Consider the following 17,166-nt stretch of genomic DNA (forward strand, 5'->3'; position numbering starts at 1 on the left):
TCCACCTGGCGCCTCAGTTGGACCAGCGTTCGTGCTGGACGTGCAGACCGCGTGAGACGACGCTTCATCCAGTCCCAAACATGCTCAATGGGGGACAGATCCGGAGATCTTGCTGGACAGGGTAGTTGACTTACACCATCTAGAGCACGTTGGGTGGCACGGGATACATGCGGACGTGCATTGTCCTGTTGGAACAGCAAGTTCCCTTGCCGGTCTAGGAATGGTAGAACGATGGGTTCGATGACGGTTTGGATGTACCGTGCACTATTCAGTGACCCCTCGACGATCACCAGTGGTGTACGGCCAGTGCAGGAGATCGCTCCCCACACCATGATGCCGGGTGTTGGCCCTGTGTGCCTCGGTCGTATGCAGTCCTGATTGTGGCCCTCACCAGCACGGCGCCAAACACGCATACGACCATCATTGGCACCAAGGCAGAAGCGACTCTCATCGCTGAAGACGAGACGTCTCCATTCGTCCCTCCATTCACGCCTGTCGCGACACCACTGGAGGCGGGCTGCACGATGTTGGGGCGTGAGCGGAAGACGGCCTAACGGTGTGCGGGACCGTAGCCCAGCTTCATGGAGACGGTTGCGAATGGTCCTCGCCGATACCCCAGGAGCAACAGTGTCCCTAATTTGCTGGGAAGTGGCGGTGCGGACCCCTACGGCACTGCGTAGGATCCTACGGTCTTGGCGTGCATCCGTGCGTCGCTGCGGTCCGGTCCCAGGTCGACGGGCACGTGCACCTTCCGCCGACCACTGGCGACAACATCGATGTACTGTGGAGACCTCACGCCCCACGTGTTGAGCAATTCGGCGGTACGTCCACCCGGCCTCCCGCATGCCCACTATACGCCCTCGCTCAAAGTCCGTCAACTGCACATACGGTTCACGTTCACGCTGTCGCGGCATGCTACCAGTGTTAAAGACTGCGATGGAGCTCCGTATGCCACGGCAAACTGGCTGACACTGACGGCGGCGGTGCACAAATGCTGCGCAGCTAGCGCCATTCGACGGCCAACACCGCGGTTCCTGGTGTGTCCGCTGTGCCGTGCGTGTGATCATTGCTTGTACAGCCCTCTCGCAGTGTCCGGAGCAAGTATGGTGGGTCTGACACACCGGTGTCAATGTGTTCTTTTTTCCATTTCCAGGAGTGTATTTGTATCTGAATAGGCATACCTATACTAATTTCTTTGGCACTTCAGTGTATATCACAAGATACTGTGCAGTTTTTATTGTTATTTTCCTGTTTTTCCTGCTGTTACTGAACTTGAAGCCTCAGCTTTATTCCAAGACTCCGTCTGAGTTGCACTGTGAGCCGCTGACTATTTTCTAGCAGTTGTCTGTTGTCAATTTTTCGCCAATCTCTTCCTGTTCTGAATGAAGTTCGCCTCGATTCATAACATAAATCTTTCTGACCATATCTCTTCCCTTGAATAAATCATGACCAAAAAATGTTTTTATATATTGTTATTGTGAGCCATTTTACAAATCTCAATACTTCCAGTTTGATTGTTCATTGATGTTGAAACATCAAAATTCTAAATATATCATTTGTTGCTCGTGTGCTTCAGCTGCTAACTTTTGACTTTCTTCTTACTACTTCAGTCACGTTCAAGATTTCTAAGCAAATGTCTTCTCATCTCATCTAGTTTTTGGTTTATTTTTCTAGTCGGACGGTCTGGTTATCAATATTTTGGCTTTATTTATTCACTAAAGTTTTTATTGCTTTTTCAAGCTTTTTTGTTTTTTTGAAATTCAGCTGCTTTAACTGTAACGAATTTTTTGTTTCTTGAAAATTTTTCTTCAATTCTCTTTGATACTTCAACAACACATCGTACATATCAGTAACATTTACAACATTACTTTCATTGGAGAGTTTGACCTTCACTGTCGACAGCAGTAGTGTCTGTCCATACAGTGCAATGTATGTCACTCGTTACATTTATATCTGATCCATAATCATCTGAATGTAGTAGAGCAATGTGCACCTCAGTACCGTCTTCCGTGTCATCTGGAATGTCTTGCACTGAGGAACCTTCATCATGTGATTCTGACAAATGCTCGTCATCTTCCGTTCTTCCATGAGAAGACTAACCCCCATTAAACTACTCCTTAATATCACAGCTTTCATACTGTCACCTACGGTTCAGGTGTTCTGATATTTATAATTAGAAACCTATTTACTACTAGTTAAGCTACTGATGCATTCCGCTTTCCTATGCTGTGATGTGAGGCTACACCACACGATACTCTGAGGCTTTTAAGGAAGAGCTCAGCCTTGCCCACCGTATTTTACGATGACTGGTCCACTGTTGCTGAGGAGGTGGCGTGAGAACATTCGTCACGCGTCCGGTGTGCTAACTTTGGCATTTTGCTTCCCATAACCTTAACTAGTGTAAAGACTTTCTGCCGTCAAACAGTGACTGGCACACTATGCAGTCACATCTGCCTGATTCCTCCTGCTGTCTCATGTGGATCCCTCCTTGCGATGGGTAGATTTGCAAGGAGGTGCTGAATTACTCTTTTATTGATGCCAGTTTTTTCCGCTAAATTACACATCTAAATATATATTATCGCCCTTTCATTGCAGAGCCTTACAAAAAATGGTTACTGACAAGTAATTTCGCTCTGGAAGCTGTCAATGCCACTTCCATGAAATTTGTATGATCTTTAACACTTTTATTAAGAAACGTCACTAGAACTCTATTTACCAGATTACCATCTCGTGTCACCATAACTGCACATTCACTGTTCATCTCCCTTATAATTTTTGACTATTAAAAAAGGAATTCATTCCCACCAGTATGTAAATTAGGGCGTGACCCTGGTAGCTAGTTGCAACAAAGTAATGATACACATGTGTACAACACCAGACAGAACAAGCAACAGTTTTACCCTCACTTGGCCTCTTCTAGAGATGACATCTGTCGATGAGAACATCATTGGAGAAGATAGTGTCCAGTAACTTCTTCATTTATTAAATGATGGGGCTATGTTAGGAATGCAAGAAGATGAGGAGCCACTTTGCATAAGGAGAAATTCTGTTTATTTCGTTACAGATCGTAAGTCTTACCATATCACTGTTTCCACACAATATAATCACATAAATGCTTATGTAAAATATCACTCCCTTAACGTGCTACCAAACACATCCTATGATGCTCAGAATAATGTAATGCTTCTGAATGAGATCACACTCGAATCTAGCGCAATATTTCTGAATAATTGGCTACAGCCAACTCACATATGACCGTTGACTTTGACCGTCACCACCCAACACCAGTAATGTACCCTGGAGCTGCAATTACCATTTCGAATTAACTATAACACCTTTAGCGAATTTCTCTTCAGTGATCTTAAGTGCGCAACCCCTCGGTGTGGCCACTGTCACACGGCTCTCAACACCAATGACACTGTAGCTTCTACCTAAAACATTTGTTCAATCAGCTGGTCAAGAAACTATTAGCTACCAAATAAGATGCTACTTCTCTCACCCCACAGGAAGCGACAATGTAGTTTCCAGGGGCGTTTTGACGCAAGAACTACCCAACAGGGCGCCTCATCCCCATAAGGGGCTTCCCCAACTCAAGGCCTTGTCATCTTTTGCACAATATTATACTAGTTTTGATATTAACTGGTCATAACTCAAGTAGCACAGTGAATCCACAGCGCAGCTGCTGCTACTCTTTGACCAATGGGGGAGTCCTTTATTTGCTCTAGGGTGGCAGCTGCAGAATAAATGGGTTACAATGTGCCTGGTGCAGAATATGTCGACTCTCTCGGATGAAGGTCAGGCATGATCGGCCGGAACCTTGATGACAAGCACAATTGTAGTCAGGTGATCATGCAGTCCAACATCAGGACACCGTTACGTCCAAATGCCCCGCATATCTGGATAATTTACGGCCCGATCAGTTGATCAAATGGAGGCCAACAATGATACCACTTTTAAACTTTGGTAAATGTAGAAAACACTGTTTCACAAGAGTACACGGTATTTCAATGTCCTTCACAGAAATCACTGATCATCTGGCGCTTTTCACATCAATTATATACCTTACCAGACCTGGTAATAACGATAAACACTAATAATAATAACGCACTCGTGTGGACGTTTTACCTGTCATAGAAATTTGCAATTGTTATCATTGTTATCATTGCAACTGTTATCATTGTTGGAAGAGATAACATTCATCAAGTACCTGGGTGTGACTATTCGAAATGATCTCAAATGGAATGATCAGACTACACAAGTAACGAGCAAGGCGAACTCTAGATGACGGTTTATTGGTAGAATACTGAAGCAATGCAGTCCTTCAGCAAAAAAAAAAAAAAAAAAAAAAAAAAATGCTTACAATACGTTACTTCCTCCAGTCTTAGAGTATTGTTCGTGTGCATAGGACCTTTACCAGTTGGGTATCGTTAAAGAGATTGAGGAGGTGCAAAGAAAAGCATCAAGATTCGTAACTGGTACATTTAGCCATCGCGAGAGCGTTACAAATCTCATAGAAAGTTTGAAGTGGGATACACTTGCAGATAGACGACGACGCATCTTTTACTCTCAGATTCATCACATCAATCTTGACTGTTTTAGCATAGGGAGTTCAGGTTGGATGCAGCCTATTGCTAGTATGAATAATTGCTTGTATAAAGTGATAATGAACATTTCCAACACATTCTCCCAAGTAACACACAGAACAAACGAAGTTTTGTAATTTCGTATGTTGGTGGTACGTGAAGTTCGGAACTCTAAAGTTAGACACTGGTATTTTGATACAACTCTCCAACGTTCAAGAGAAGTGGACTTACAATATTCCGAGTATTTTTAATACTCTGAACTGAAAGTATTTCTAGAACAGTCTGAATGGCTAATTGGTAGTTTTCACATTCGTCATCGGGGCAACCGGGGTTTGATTCCCAGTGAATGTTGACGTTTAAATAAAGTGCATCTTCTTTGAGCATTCCTGTAAGTACACAAAAATTAATAAAATTTTATTTCTTTTTGTTTTAAATCGAAACTGTTTTTATCAACAAACGTTTACGAAATATCAGTAATTAAGAATTTGTATTTGCAATGATATCTGGATCATTGTGTGGAGTATGTAACTGAAAATAAGACTTGCGTTACCATACAAATAACAATCAGCTACATGTTATTCAACATTAGTTGAGTGAATCTGTGAATTTTATATTTAGATGACGTAGGTATTCGAAATAAACGGAAAGAAAAAAAAGACCTAAACAGTCCTGGAACCAGCCATTATTAGTCTTCAGCGCTACAGATTTTTTCCATCTTTATATATTTCTTACAGTAATCTTCGTAGAGCATACACCTTTGTTTAAAACTTGCCATTAGATGGGAGTGGAACCCCGGCAAACATTGTACCGCAGAACCTCTGAAAAGTCCGGTCCTGCTTTATGTTCTTCAAGGCGTTTGGAAAATTTAAAAGTCGATTTTATCGAAACTTTTTGAGGGTTAGATACAACGTCCTTGGCTGATTGATATTCTACTACTGAACTTTACGTATTGTGAGTATAACAAATAGCAAGAATTCGAGGACCTTGTCGTATTCGTGTCAGACGTTACCTTTCCAGGCATTGTAGAAACTAGGGTCATTGACTACTAAAATATGACTGTGGCTGGTGTCGCAGATCCTCCTCCATACTTTGTAAGTGGAACTATGAGAAACTGTACAGTTCCTCTTGAGCTTGCCATAATAAGCATTATATCCGGCAAGAGGAAAGCCGCATTTTCTCATCCAATACCTCTTCCAGTCGGTGCTAGATGTGTGTGGCTAATGATGTCCCACCTTTGCAATGATCTTGCTTACATAAATATTAACGAACAATTTATACATCTCGAATGCTGCATCTGGGAATTAACCTACTTCACTGTATTTATAATTTGTAGGCTCATAATGAAGTCGGTAATTTCACTTGTGTATGAGGTGTTGTCAATAGAGATAGTAATGAAGTTGAGGGTCATTTATTGTCAGTAATTTTTAGCTTCCACTGTTTTGTTAGCAGAAGGTCGCGTGGTGGAACTCAACACGAAGAGAACTGGTTCGAATTAGAATCGCTTTGCTATCGCTCGAAATATGTCCAATGTCTCAACTTGCTCGAAAAGATGTGAGGAAGTTCTTGAGCACAACAATGCACTCAAATGTCAGTTAAATGACACACCCATTCATATGTGTTTTTAGAGTGCCACATTAGTGGTCTTTACACTGATAAATTTACATGCACATCTACGTTCTGCAAACCACTGTGAAGTTCATAGCCGAACGTACGTCCCATTCTAACAATTATTATCTCTTTTTCCCGTTAGATTCACGGATGGATCGAGAAAGAATTATTGCTTAAATGCTTCTGTGCGTGCTGTAATTAGTCTGGTCTTTCGTTTCCGATGCTCATGCGAAAGATACGTTGGAGGTTTATTACATTCCTAAATTCATGACTTAAGAGTTAGTTCTAGAGTCTATCTTTCTGAGTAGGTTTCCATGGGATAGTTTGCGTCTATCTTCAAGCTTCTGCCAGTTCGGTTCTTTCAGCCTCCACGTGACACTTTCCCATTGGTGGAACTAACCAGTGACCATTTATGCAGCCATTCCTTGTACAAGTTCAATATTCATTGCTAATCATATTTAATATAAACAGTAGACTAGGAGTTGTACGAGTTTTTTTTTAATGTTGTCTGCTTTGTGGACAGATGGCATTATCCTAGTTTTGTGAAGTGCGCATTTCTACATTTCTGGACATTTAAAGCAAGCTGCCAATCACTACAACACAATGAAATCTTATAACGGACTGACCTAATATTTGCTTATCTTATTTCAAAATGTGCTGCATTACAGATGACTAAATGGTGTGTGGCCAGTCTGAGGTCACTATTAACCCTGTCTGTAAGATCATTAATATAGAACGTGAACAGCATATGCGTCCCAACACACTTCTTTGGGACACACCTGACGTTCCACATCTGTCGATAACTCTTGTGGCGATAATATAACACGGGGTAGCACAAAATGTAACTGTATCCCCCGAAACAGCAGTTTCTCGAACATCGACTGAACTGCAGCCGATGATGTTATAGTACAATCCATGATGTTCATCTACTGGAACTGACAATGCCCTGATCCGTCTCCCCTAAATTTACCGTGACCAGGAATTCTAAGTTAACTGAAACCAGGCATACTCTCCTTATCATCAGAATGATTGAAAATTAAATTCACATATTCAAGCATTAACCGAAAAAGTATAACATTGCGAGTGATCACCCATTAGCCCAAATAAAACAGATTACCATTGATAAAATATTGTCCTAAACAAACTGAACAACTTACAATGCATTTCTACTCTCTAATGCAATGGCGGATAGTGCATAGCGTGCAAAATCCATCGGCAGGGTGAGGTCTAATGCATTATAAAAAACGTGAAAATGTAGGTGAATACTTGCACACTACGTAAAGAAGGTAACAATGGCAGCTACTGATAGTAAAAAGAGACCAAAACTGTTTAACTCTTACCTCTTTAGTACTATTAACTACTGTTTGCAGAACTGATTGAATCAGAAATTAAGGGGTTTGCAAAGTAATTATTTTATGAAAAGAAATAATTAAATGAATGAAACCAAGTTTAAATTACTTTCTGAAAGTTAGTGGAAATAAGGCTGAATAATATTACAATAAAACTATTTGCAATTACGTAAAACGAATGTCCTAGAAAGTTATTGTTATTTCTATATAAAGAGTTTTTACCCCACTGATAAGAGCGATGTAGTTCAAGATATCCATTAGCCTACGTCCGTCCCCACACTTACCTGATGCTGCCGGCGAGTCGTCAACATCCGCGCCCTCATTCGTTGATCGTGTTATCAAAAAAATGATGACGCCTTGGTGATGTCCTTGATCGTGAGCGCCAGTTAAGAATGTGACAGGTATGCTCGGGCTTAGCAGAATTAATTCCAGCGACGAAAATAAAACAGCCTTCTTACCAATAACACACGACATAATCTGATGTAAATATGTTTGTTGCTCACTTTAGCCACTGTTTACAGATTTATGTTTTATGATGGTGGGGCAGAACCTTTTACAGTATATCCATCTGCACTATGAAAATACAGGGAGTCGATAGTACTATGGATCTCTAGTCCATGGTTTAAACCAAACAGTAAATGCTATAAGCAATTGTCTAGGCAACCACTTCAGTCATGCGGTTATCAGCATGCCGTACATCTACAGATAAACTTTTTCGTGTCAATATACGACACGAAAATTTGTTATGTTTTCTGTTTCATTCCACGCTCCGTGATATGCTGTAAAAAGTGTGTCTGTCTACAATCAAAAACAGTATCTTTAAGCATGTACACGGTTTATTGGTCTGCACAGTATTTGATTAGAAAAAATGCATTTCTGGCAAGTGAGCAACGCAACCCTTAAAATCTTTTGTTCTTGAATGGCGGTGCTGGCACACCGAGCTGTATGTGGCACTGTCTAAGTGTCATCCACGAACACAAGGTTTAGCAGCATACGCGAGACACGTCACCACTTTCACTCTCTTCTTCTCTCTCCCTACTGTTTTGTTGCTGGCTTGTCTATCGACGCATCCATATGGTTCTATGTCGTTCATACTACTCGCTTCACATAACTCTTTCAAAAATTCTGTTACATCAATTTATAATTTTAGAAATTTGTGGTAAGCTTGTATGGGACCACACTGCGTAGGTCATTGGTCCCCAGACTTACACACTACTTAATCTACCTTACGCTAAGGACAACACACACATCCATGACCGAGCGTGGACTCTAACCCCCGACGGGAGGAGCCGCGAATACCGTGACAAGACGCATAAGACCAAGCGGCTAACCCACAAAAAAATGGCTCTGAGCACTATGGGACTCGACTTCAAAGGTCATTAGTCCCCTAGAACTTAGAACTAGTTAAACCTAACTAACGTAAGGACATCACACACATCCATGCCAGAGGCAGGATTCGAACCTGCGACCGTAGCAGTCTCGCGGTTCCAGACTGCAGCGGCTAGAACCACACGGCAATTTCGGCCGGCGCTAACCCACACGGCACATCGATTTACAGTTTTATACAAAGCACTGTAACACGTTATTCCGTCCGTAGAAAATATATTGAAATAATACGTTAGCAAATAAAATTTATAACATCAGAATAATTGAAAATGGTAAACAAATTCTAAACAACTACTTTATGTAAACAGAAGCATTATTATGCCAAGAATTAACTTTACAAAATTCATTCTGAAATAACCGTCTCAGTGAATGATGAAAATAAAGTGGGAAAGAAGTAACTGAAAATACAGTAAGAAGGAAAAATATGTATATCAACTTGTATCGTATCAAATCTCCATCTGGGATAACACGCTGCGTTCTCCCTACCAAAAAAAAATCCTCATTCTAATAAAAAATTTTGATAGATCCTCCATATGATGTGATGTGCACTCAAATGCTTTTGGCAAATCTATAAATGCCGCAACTATCTGAATGCGTTGATCCATGGCCTTCAGTACGTCATGTGAGAAAAGTGCGAGTTGTGTTTCACACGGTCTATATTTTCGGAATACATGCTGGTTGCCATCGAGGAGTCATTTTCTTCGACATGCCCAATTACGTTCGAGATCGGAATATGTTTTAAGCTTCCGCAATATATGGCTGTCAAGGGTATTGGGTAGTAGTTTTGTTCATCACCTCTGGTACCCTTCTTGTAGACGGGTGAGACATGCGCTCTCTTCCGTTCACTGGGTACGGCTTTTTATTCGAGGGATCTACGATAGACAATAGCTAGAAGAATGGCTAACTCAGCAGAAAATCCAGTGCAGGATTTCATGGCGACCGTGTTGGTCTCTTGAGCTTTGTTACATTGTAACGATTTCAGCTGTTTCTAAATGTCACTGACACTATTATATATTTCAGTAATTTATCAGTAGTACGTGAGTTAAGCTGGAGCAATACTCATAGTTTTTCCCGTGTTCTGTGTAGTGTAGTGCTGTGTAATGTACTGTTGTGTAGTCGTGTAGACCAGAACTATAAATTACAAAACTTGTGGTCTACCAGCGGTGCAAATGTAACAGACAAGTAGCATGTGCAATCTGGATTCCAGATGACTATACATATCTGTACGCCAGATGGTCGAACGGTTTATGTCAGATTTTTGGTTATTATTATTATTATTATTTTCCCTTTATGTGGACATTAGAAGTACATTTTTCCCCGTAAACAGAATAATGATTCGTTATTACTGATACATTTGGAATTATGTGCTATGTTCATGGCAATTCATATGCTACATTCGGTCTGTTCATTTATATAGGTAACAGAGTAAAAGAAAATAGCAAATAATAATTCAGATAATAATTTCCCTTGTGAAAAAACATGTGACGTGACGAGTAGCACCGGATTTCGGATATTCATTGCTATTAACAACATTTTAATACTTATATTTATTTATTCAGTTATTTATTATTAGAAAACATTTTACAATGCTCACTGTTAAAATTTGGTCTGGTATCGAACTGTAGGGTAACTACTTTGACTGGTAATCAGATTAGAAACTTAGTTTCACTTTCATTAACAGAAGCTTGTAATGGGATTCGGGTGACGCTCTGACCCATTGAAAAAATGCTAAATAACCAGTACTAAGTATGCAGAAAGCAACCGAAACCATTGCATTATAGAGTCATAATGAGTATTCAAAGACATGTAGTCTGTGATTAACCACGCACCATGATCATTGGCAAAAGTTCCGTATTAGTCACCCATTAGGGTCTCCGAGACAGCCAAAGGCGACGTAATCCTGAGAAAAAGATCTAATGAGCTAGGAAATACTGTACAAACCGAATTCTAGTCGTCAGAAATCTGAATGTGTTATAGAAGCTATAAAATCTGAAAATGGAAATGCAAAGACTCAGTCTCTAGTGGGTGTCAGTGAAGCGAAATGCGAATAAGATAGAGATTTCTGGTCATACGAATATAGGGTAATATCAACAACTAAATATGTCGTAAGGGGACTAAAAATCGTCATGAATGATAGGACGGGAGGACACTTTCCCAGCCTTCCAGATAAGATGAAGAAAGCTGGCACTATACATTTAAAGTCAATCAAATTGGAAAATAATAATAATTATTTTCTTTTCATAATTAATCCAGAGATGAGGATAACTAAAATTTCATACATATAGTTAATACCAACTATCTGTGGCATTTTTCGCCATAAACTCACATAACTCGAGAGTATATACTGCATAGCTACGCTGCAGCCATAAATTAATCCAGAGATGAGGATAACTAAAATTTCATACATATAGTTAATACCAACTATCTGTGACATTTTTCGCCATAAACTCACATAACTCGAGAGTATATACTGCATAGCTACGCTGCAGCCATAAATTAAACATTTATTGCAAAATAACTGTCAATGTGTATTTTATTTGATCTGTTCAAGTACCATCAAAAGCTGAAGTAAGGCCTAAGCAAAATCTATCTTCGAAATCGGGTTCTTAGAATCGCTGGCGTACCGTTATTATCTTCTAGTAGCGAATACAACGAAAATGACTGCAGTAATGTTTGAACTACGAACGCAAGCATTCGGCTAACCAACTCGATTGACAATCACAAATACCAAACTCGTGAGGAAATGGCTCCAAGTAAAATGACATATCAAGAGACACCGACGTAAGATTTATACATTTCTATAGCTGCTGTTTTGAAGAGCGCGCCGCAGAATATGGGATTGGGACAAGGAATGAAGGAGGAGAAAGACTAATTGAGTTCTGTAACAAGTTTCAGCTAGTAATAGCGAATACCCTGTTCAAGAATCACAAGAGGAGGAGGTATACTTGGAAAAGGTCGGGAGATACGGGAAGATTTCAATTAGATTACATCATGGTCAGACAGAGATTCCGAAATCAGATACTGGATTGTAAGGCGTACCCAGGAGCAGATAGACTCAGATCACAATATAGTAGTGATTAGTAGTAGGCTGAAGTTCAAGAGATTAGTCAGGAAGAATCAATACGCAAATAAGTGGGATACGGAAGTACTAAGGAATGACGAGATACGTTTGAAGTTCCCTAACGCTATAGATACAGCAATAAGGAATAGCGCAGTAGGCAGTACAGTTGAAGAGCAATGGACGTCTCTAAAAAGGGCCATCACAGAAGTTGGGAAGTAAAACATAGGTATAAAGAAGGTAGCTGCGAAGAAACCATGGGTAACAGAAGAAATACTTCAGTTGATTGATGAAAGGAGGAAGTACAAACATGTTCTGGGAAAATCAGGAATACAGAAATACAAGTCGCTGAGGAATGAAATAAATAGGAAGTGCAGGGAAGCTAAGACGAAATGGCTGCAGGAAATACGTTAAGACATCGAAAAATATATGATTGTCGGAAGGACAGACTCAGCATACACGAAAGTCAAAACAACCTTTGGTGACATTAAAAGCAACGGTGGTAACATTAAGAGTGCAACGGGAATTCCACTGTTAAATGCAGAGGAGAAAGAATACATTGAAAGCCTCTATGAGGGTGAAGATTTGTCTGATGTGATAGAAGAAGAAACAGGAGTCGATTTAGAAGAGATAGGGCATCCAGAATTAGAATCGGAATTTAAAAGAGCTTTGGAGGACTTACGGTCAAATAAGGCAGAAGGGATAGATAACATTCCATCAGAATTTCTAAAATTATTGGGGGAAGTGGCAACAAAACGACTATTCACGTTGGTGTAGAATATATGAGTCTGGCGACCTACCATCTGACTTTCGGAAAAGCATCATCCACACAATTCCGAAGACGGCAAGAGCTGACAAGTGCGAGAATTATCGCACAATCAGCTTAACAGCTCATGCATCGAAGCTGCTTACAAGATTAATATACAGAAGAATGGAAAAGAAAATTGAGAATGCGCTAGGTGACGATCAGTTTGGCTTTAGGAAAAGTAAAGGGACGAGAGAGGCAATTCTGACGTTACGGCTAATAATGAAAGCAAGCCTAAAGAAAAATCAGGACACTTTCATCGGATTTGTCGACCTGGAAAAAGCGTTCGACAATATAAAATGGTGCAAGCTGTTCGAGATTCTGTAAAAAGTAGGGGTAAGCTATAGGGAGAGACGCGTCATATACAATATGTACAATAACCAAGAGAGAATAATAAGAGTTGACGATCAAGAACGAAGTGCTCGTATTAAGAATAGTGTAAGACAAGGCTGTAGCCTTTCGCCCCTAATCTTCAATCTGTACATCGAGGAAGCAATGATGGAAATAAAAGAAAGGTTCAGGAGTGGAATTAAAATACAAGGTGAAAGGATATCAATGATACGATTCGCTGATGACATTGCTATCCTGAGTGAAAGTGAAGGAGAAGTAAATGATCTGCTGAACGGAATGAAAAGTCTAATGAGTACGCAATATGGTTTAAGAGTAAATCGGAGAAAGACGAAGGAAATGAGAAGTAGTAGAAATGAGAACAGCGAGAAACTTAACAAAAAAAAACGGCTCTGAGCACTATGGGACTCAACTGCTGTGGTCATAAGTCCCCTAGAACTTAGAACTACTTAAACCTAACTAACCTAAGGACAGCACACAACACCCAGTCATCACGAGGCAGAGAAAATCCCTGACCCCGCCGGGAATCGAACCCGGGAACCCGGGCGTGGGAAGCGAGAACGCTACCGCACGACCACGAGATGCGGGCGAAACTTAACATCAGGATTGATGGTCACGAAGTCAATGAAGTTAAGGAATTCTGCTACCTAGGCAGTAAAATAACCAATGACGGACGGAGCAAGGAGGACATCAAAAGCAGACTCGCTATGGCAAAAAAGGCATTTCTGGCCAAGAGAAGTCTACTACTATCAAATACCGGCCTTAATTTGAGGAAGAAATTTCTGAGGGAGCTGTAGAGGGCAAAAACTGTAAAGGAAGACAGAGATTGGAATACGTCAAGCAAATAATTGAGGACGTAGGTTGCAAGTGCTACTCTGAGATGAAGAGGTTAGCACAGGAAAGGAATTCGTGGGGGGCCGCATCAAATCAGTCAATAGACTGATGACAAAAAAAAATTACTCTGCAGTTAGTCTGTCGGAGTGAGGGGGTCAGTCTGTGAGTCTCGGCGTGCTGGTCAGTCTGAGTCGGTGCAGTGTGGCGAGTCTTGTCAGTTCAGTTGTTCAGCCGGGTCAGTGTAGGGTGGTCAGTGTCTGTCCGTCGTCCGGAGTGCTGGTGTTAGTCCGGGCAGTGGTCGTTGGCGGTTGGATCAATCGATTGGTCGGTCGCGTGCTGAGACCCGGGATGACTTGTCCGTCTTGGGCGTCGGCGCATGTGAGGTCCTCACGTCAGTCCAGTGAGCCGCGCCGTGTAGAAAGGGGTAGTGGCTTCGCGGTCGACACGAGAGCAACAGTAGTCAACCCATGACGTCGGTCTGGCCGGTGCGAGCTGAGTCACCGTGAGACGGGTGATCGGCGCGCCTTCCTGCGTCCGTTGAAACGGCTGGCAGCGGACGGTTCGCGAGAGTGTTTTGAGCGTGCTGCGCCAGGTCTTCGCCAGAAATCGCAGTTCTTTAGAAGTTAAGTGCTTCGTGATATGTTGTTTGATTTACTTGTTAAATTCTACTTGTGTTCTTTGTCAGTCTCTCGTCCCCATCTTTGTCGTCTGTCTCTCGTCCTCATTTGATAGGCTGTTAGTGTCTCTCTGTCGGTCTGCCGTACGTTAATAGCTGTCTCTATCATGTTTGTCGGATTCGGTGTTAACGAATTTATAGATTTAAGGTGTAAAGGCCGAATCCCTGGTTCAAATGGCTCTGAGCACTATGGGACTCAACTGCCTAGGTCATTAGTCCCCTAGAACTTAGAACTAGTTAAACCTAACTAACCTAAGGACATCACAGACATCCATGCCCGAGGCAGGATTCGAACCTGCGACCGTAGCTGTCTCGCGGTTCCGGACTGCAGCGCCAGAACCGCGCGGCCACTTCGGCCGGCCCGAATCCCTGAAATATGTTTTTATCTTGCCAATCATCTTGCGAGGTGAGATATGTGTAATGTAGCATGTTGTACATTTTATATAAGTCTGAAATTCATGACTTACTTAAATAGTCATTTTTATAAGGTTCCCACCCTTCCACCCTAAGAGCCCTTTTAAAAACAAATTCACTTTCGGTGGCAAATAATTTCTGAGTGTGAGTGTTTGTACCATTTCCACCCCTCTTACGGGGTGCGTAGTTAATGTGTTTGTGTGAGTTGTTGAAATTTTTAGTTTAAAGTAATCTGGTGTGCTGCAGATTTGCACCAGTGTAGTCTTTCAGAGGTTGTTGTGAGCGGTCGTGACTACGGCTGTGATGAAAGGGAGCGGCAAGCTTCTCAGCCCGGAGGCTCATACTGTCAATATTGTTCTTTCTGCCTCGAAATAAAATTGCAACTTTATATTTCGAGAGTGCTTTCCTGCTAATAAATTTTAAATCTGTTTTGAAAAGGCTTTTATGAATAAAATTCCCATTTGTTAAAGATAATTTCATTTTCATTAGTTACTCCCTGGCAACTACCTCCACGCTCATTTAGTGTGAGTAAATGTGTTAATGTCCTTGATGAATCGCTACTAAATAAAGTAAATTCTTTATGAATAGATTTTGAAAGTATATTCCTGCAGAGGAAACATGCCCCAGGCAATCCGACATCTCTACACTGTAGAAGGCAACGAGCTAACAGTCACTAGATGACCAAGATTGAAGGGACTATTCGAAGCTGACAACCAATGAGCCGCCAGAAGTTTAAGACCAGAGGATAATGCCTGAACCTAACAGACTCGGTTGATCAACACCAAACCAGTCCTGATGTTGTTGGAACTCACCGACCTCTCCTGCCGCCGCTGTCATGCCTGTCGGAAAGGCAACAATAACTTTATTTTGGACCGGATAGAACAAGACATCCTTTAGGTCCGCAAGCAACTCAGGAACAGTGCCTTGTCTGTTCATATTACGAATGCGCAACAGACCTAATCCTGGACATTCTTTGGCCACCATGACAACCTGAAACATACAGCTAAACAGTCACGTGGCCAAAACGAAATATTACTAAATTATAAAATAAGTACAACTATAATTCCATCAGTTACTCAAAGAGTAGTAGCAAGAACGCTAACCACGCTCTGCTACCAATAATGAACCACTGATTTACTTTCAAAATCTTTTCTTAAAGAAATAACTTCATTTACTAGCGATTCATCAAGAACATTAACACATTTAATCACACTAGGTGAGCGTGGAAGTAGTTGCCAGGGGCCCGCATCTCGTGGTCGTGCGGTAGCGTTCTCGCTTCCCACGCCCGGGTTCCCGGGTTCGATTCCCGGCGGGGTCAGGGATTTTCTCTGCCTCGTGATGGCTGTGTGTTGTGTGCTGTCCTTAGGTTAGTTAGGTTTAAGTAGTTCTAAGTTCTAGGGGACTGATGACCACAGCTGTTAAGTTCCATAGTGCTCAGAGCCATTTGAACCATTTAGTTGCCAGGGAGTAAATAATGAAAATGAAATTACCTTTAACAAATGGGAATTTTATTCAGAAAAGCAATTCTAGTACAGATTTAAGATTTATAGACAGGAAAGCACCCTCGCAATATAAAGTTACAATATTATTTAGAGGCAGAAAAAACAATACTGACAGTGTGAGCCTCCAAGCTGAGAAGCTTGCCGCTCCCTTTCAACACGGCCGTAGTCACGACCGCTCACAACAACCTCTGAAAGACTACACTGGTGCAAATCTGCAACACACCAGATTACTTTAGACTAAAAATTTTAAGAACTCATACAAACACATTAACTATGCACCCCTTAAGAAGGGTGGACATGGTGCAAATACTCACAATAAGAAGTTATTTGCCACTGAAAGTGCAATTTGTTTTTAAAAGGACTCTTAGGGTGGAAGGGTGCGAACCTTATAAAAATGACTATTTAAGTAACCCATGAAATTCAGACTTATATAAAATGTACAACATACTCTACATTACACGTATCCCGCCTCACAAGATGATAGGCAAGATAAAAACATATTTCAGGAATTCGGCCTTTACACCTTAAATCTATAAATTCGTTAACACAGAATACGACAAACATGATAGAGGCAGCTAGTAACGTACGGCAGACCGACAGACA

The sequence above is a fragment of the Schistocerca nitens genome, chromosome 1 (assembly GCF_023898315.1).
Source record: "Schistocerca nitens isolate TAMUIC-IGC-003100 chromosome 1, iqSchNite1.1, whole genome shotgun sequence".
Classification (NCBI taxonomy): domain Eukaryota; kingdom Metazoa; phylum Arthropoda; class Insecta; order Orthoptera; family Acrididae; genus Schistocerca; species Schistocerca nitens.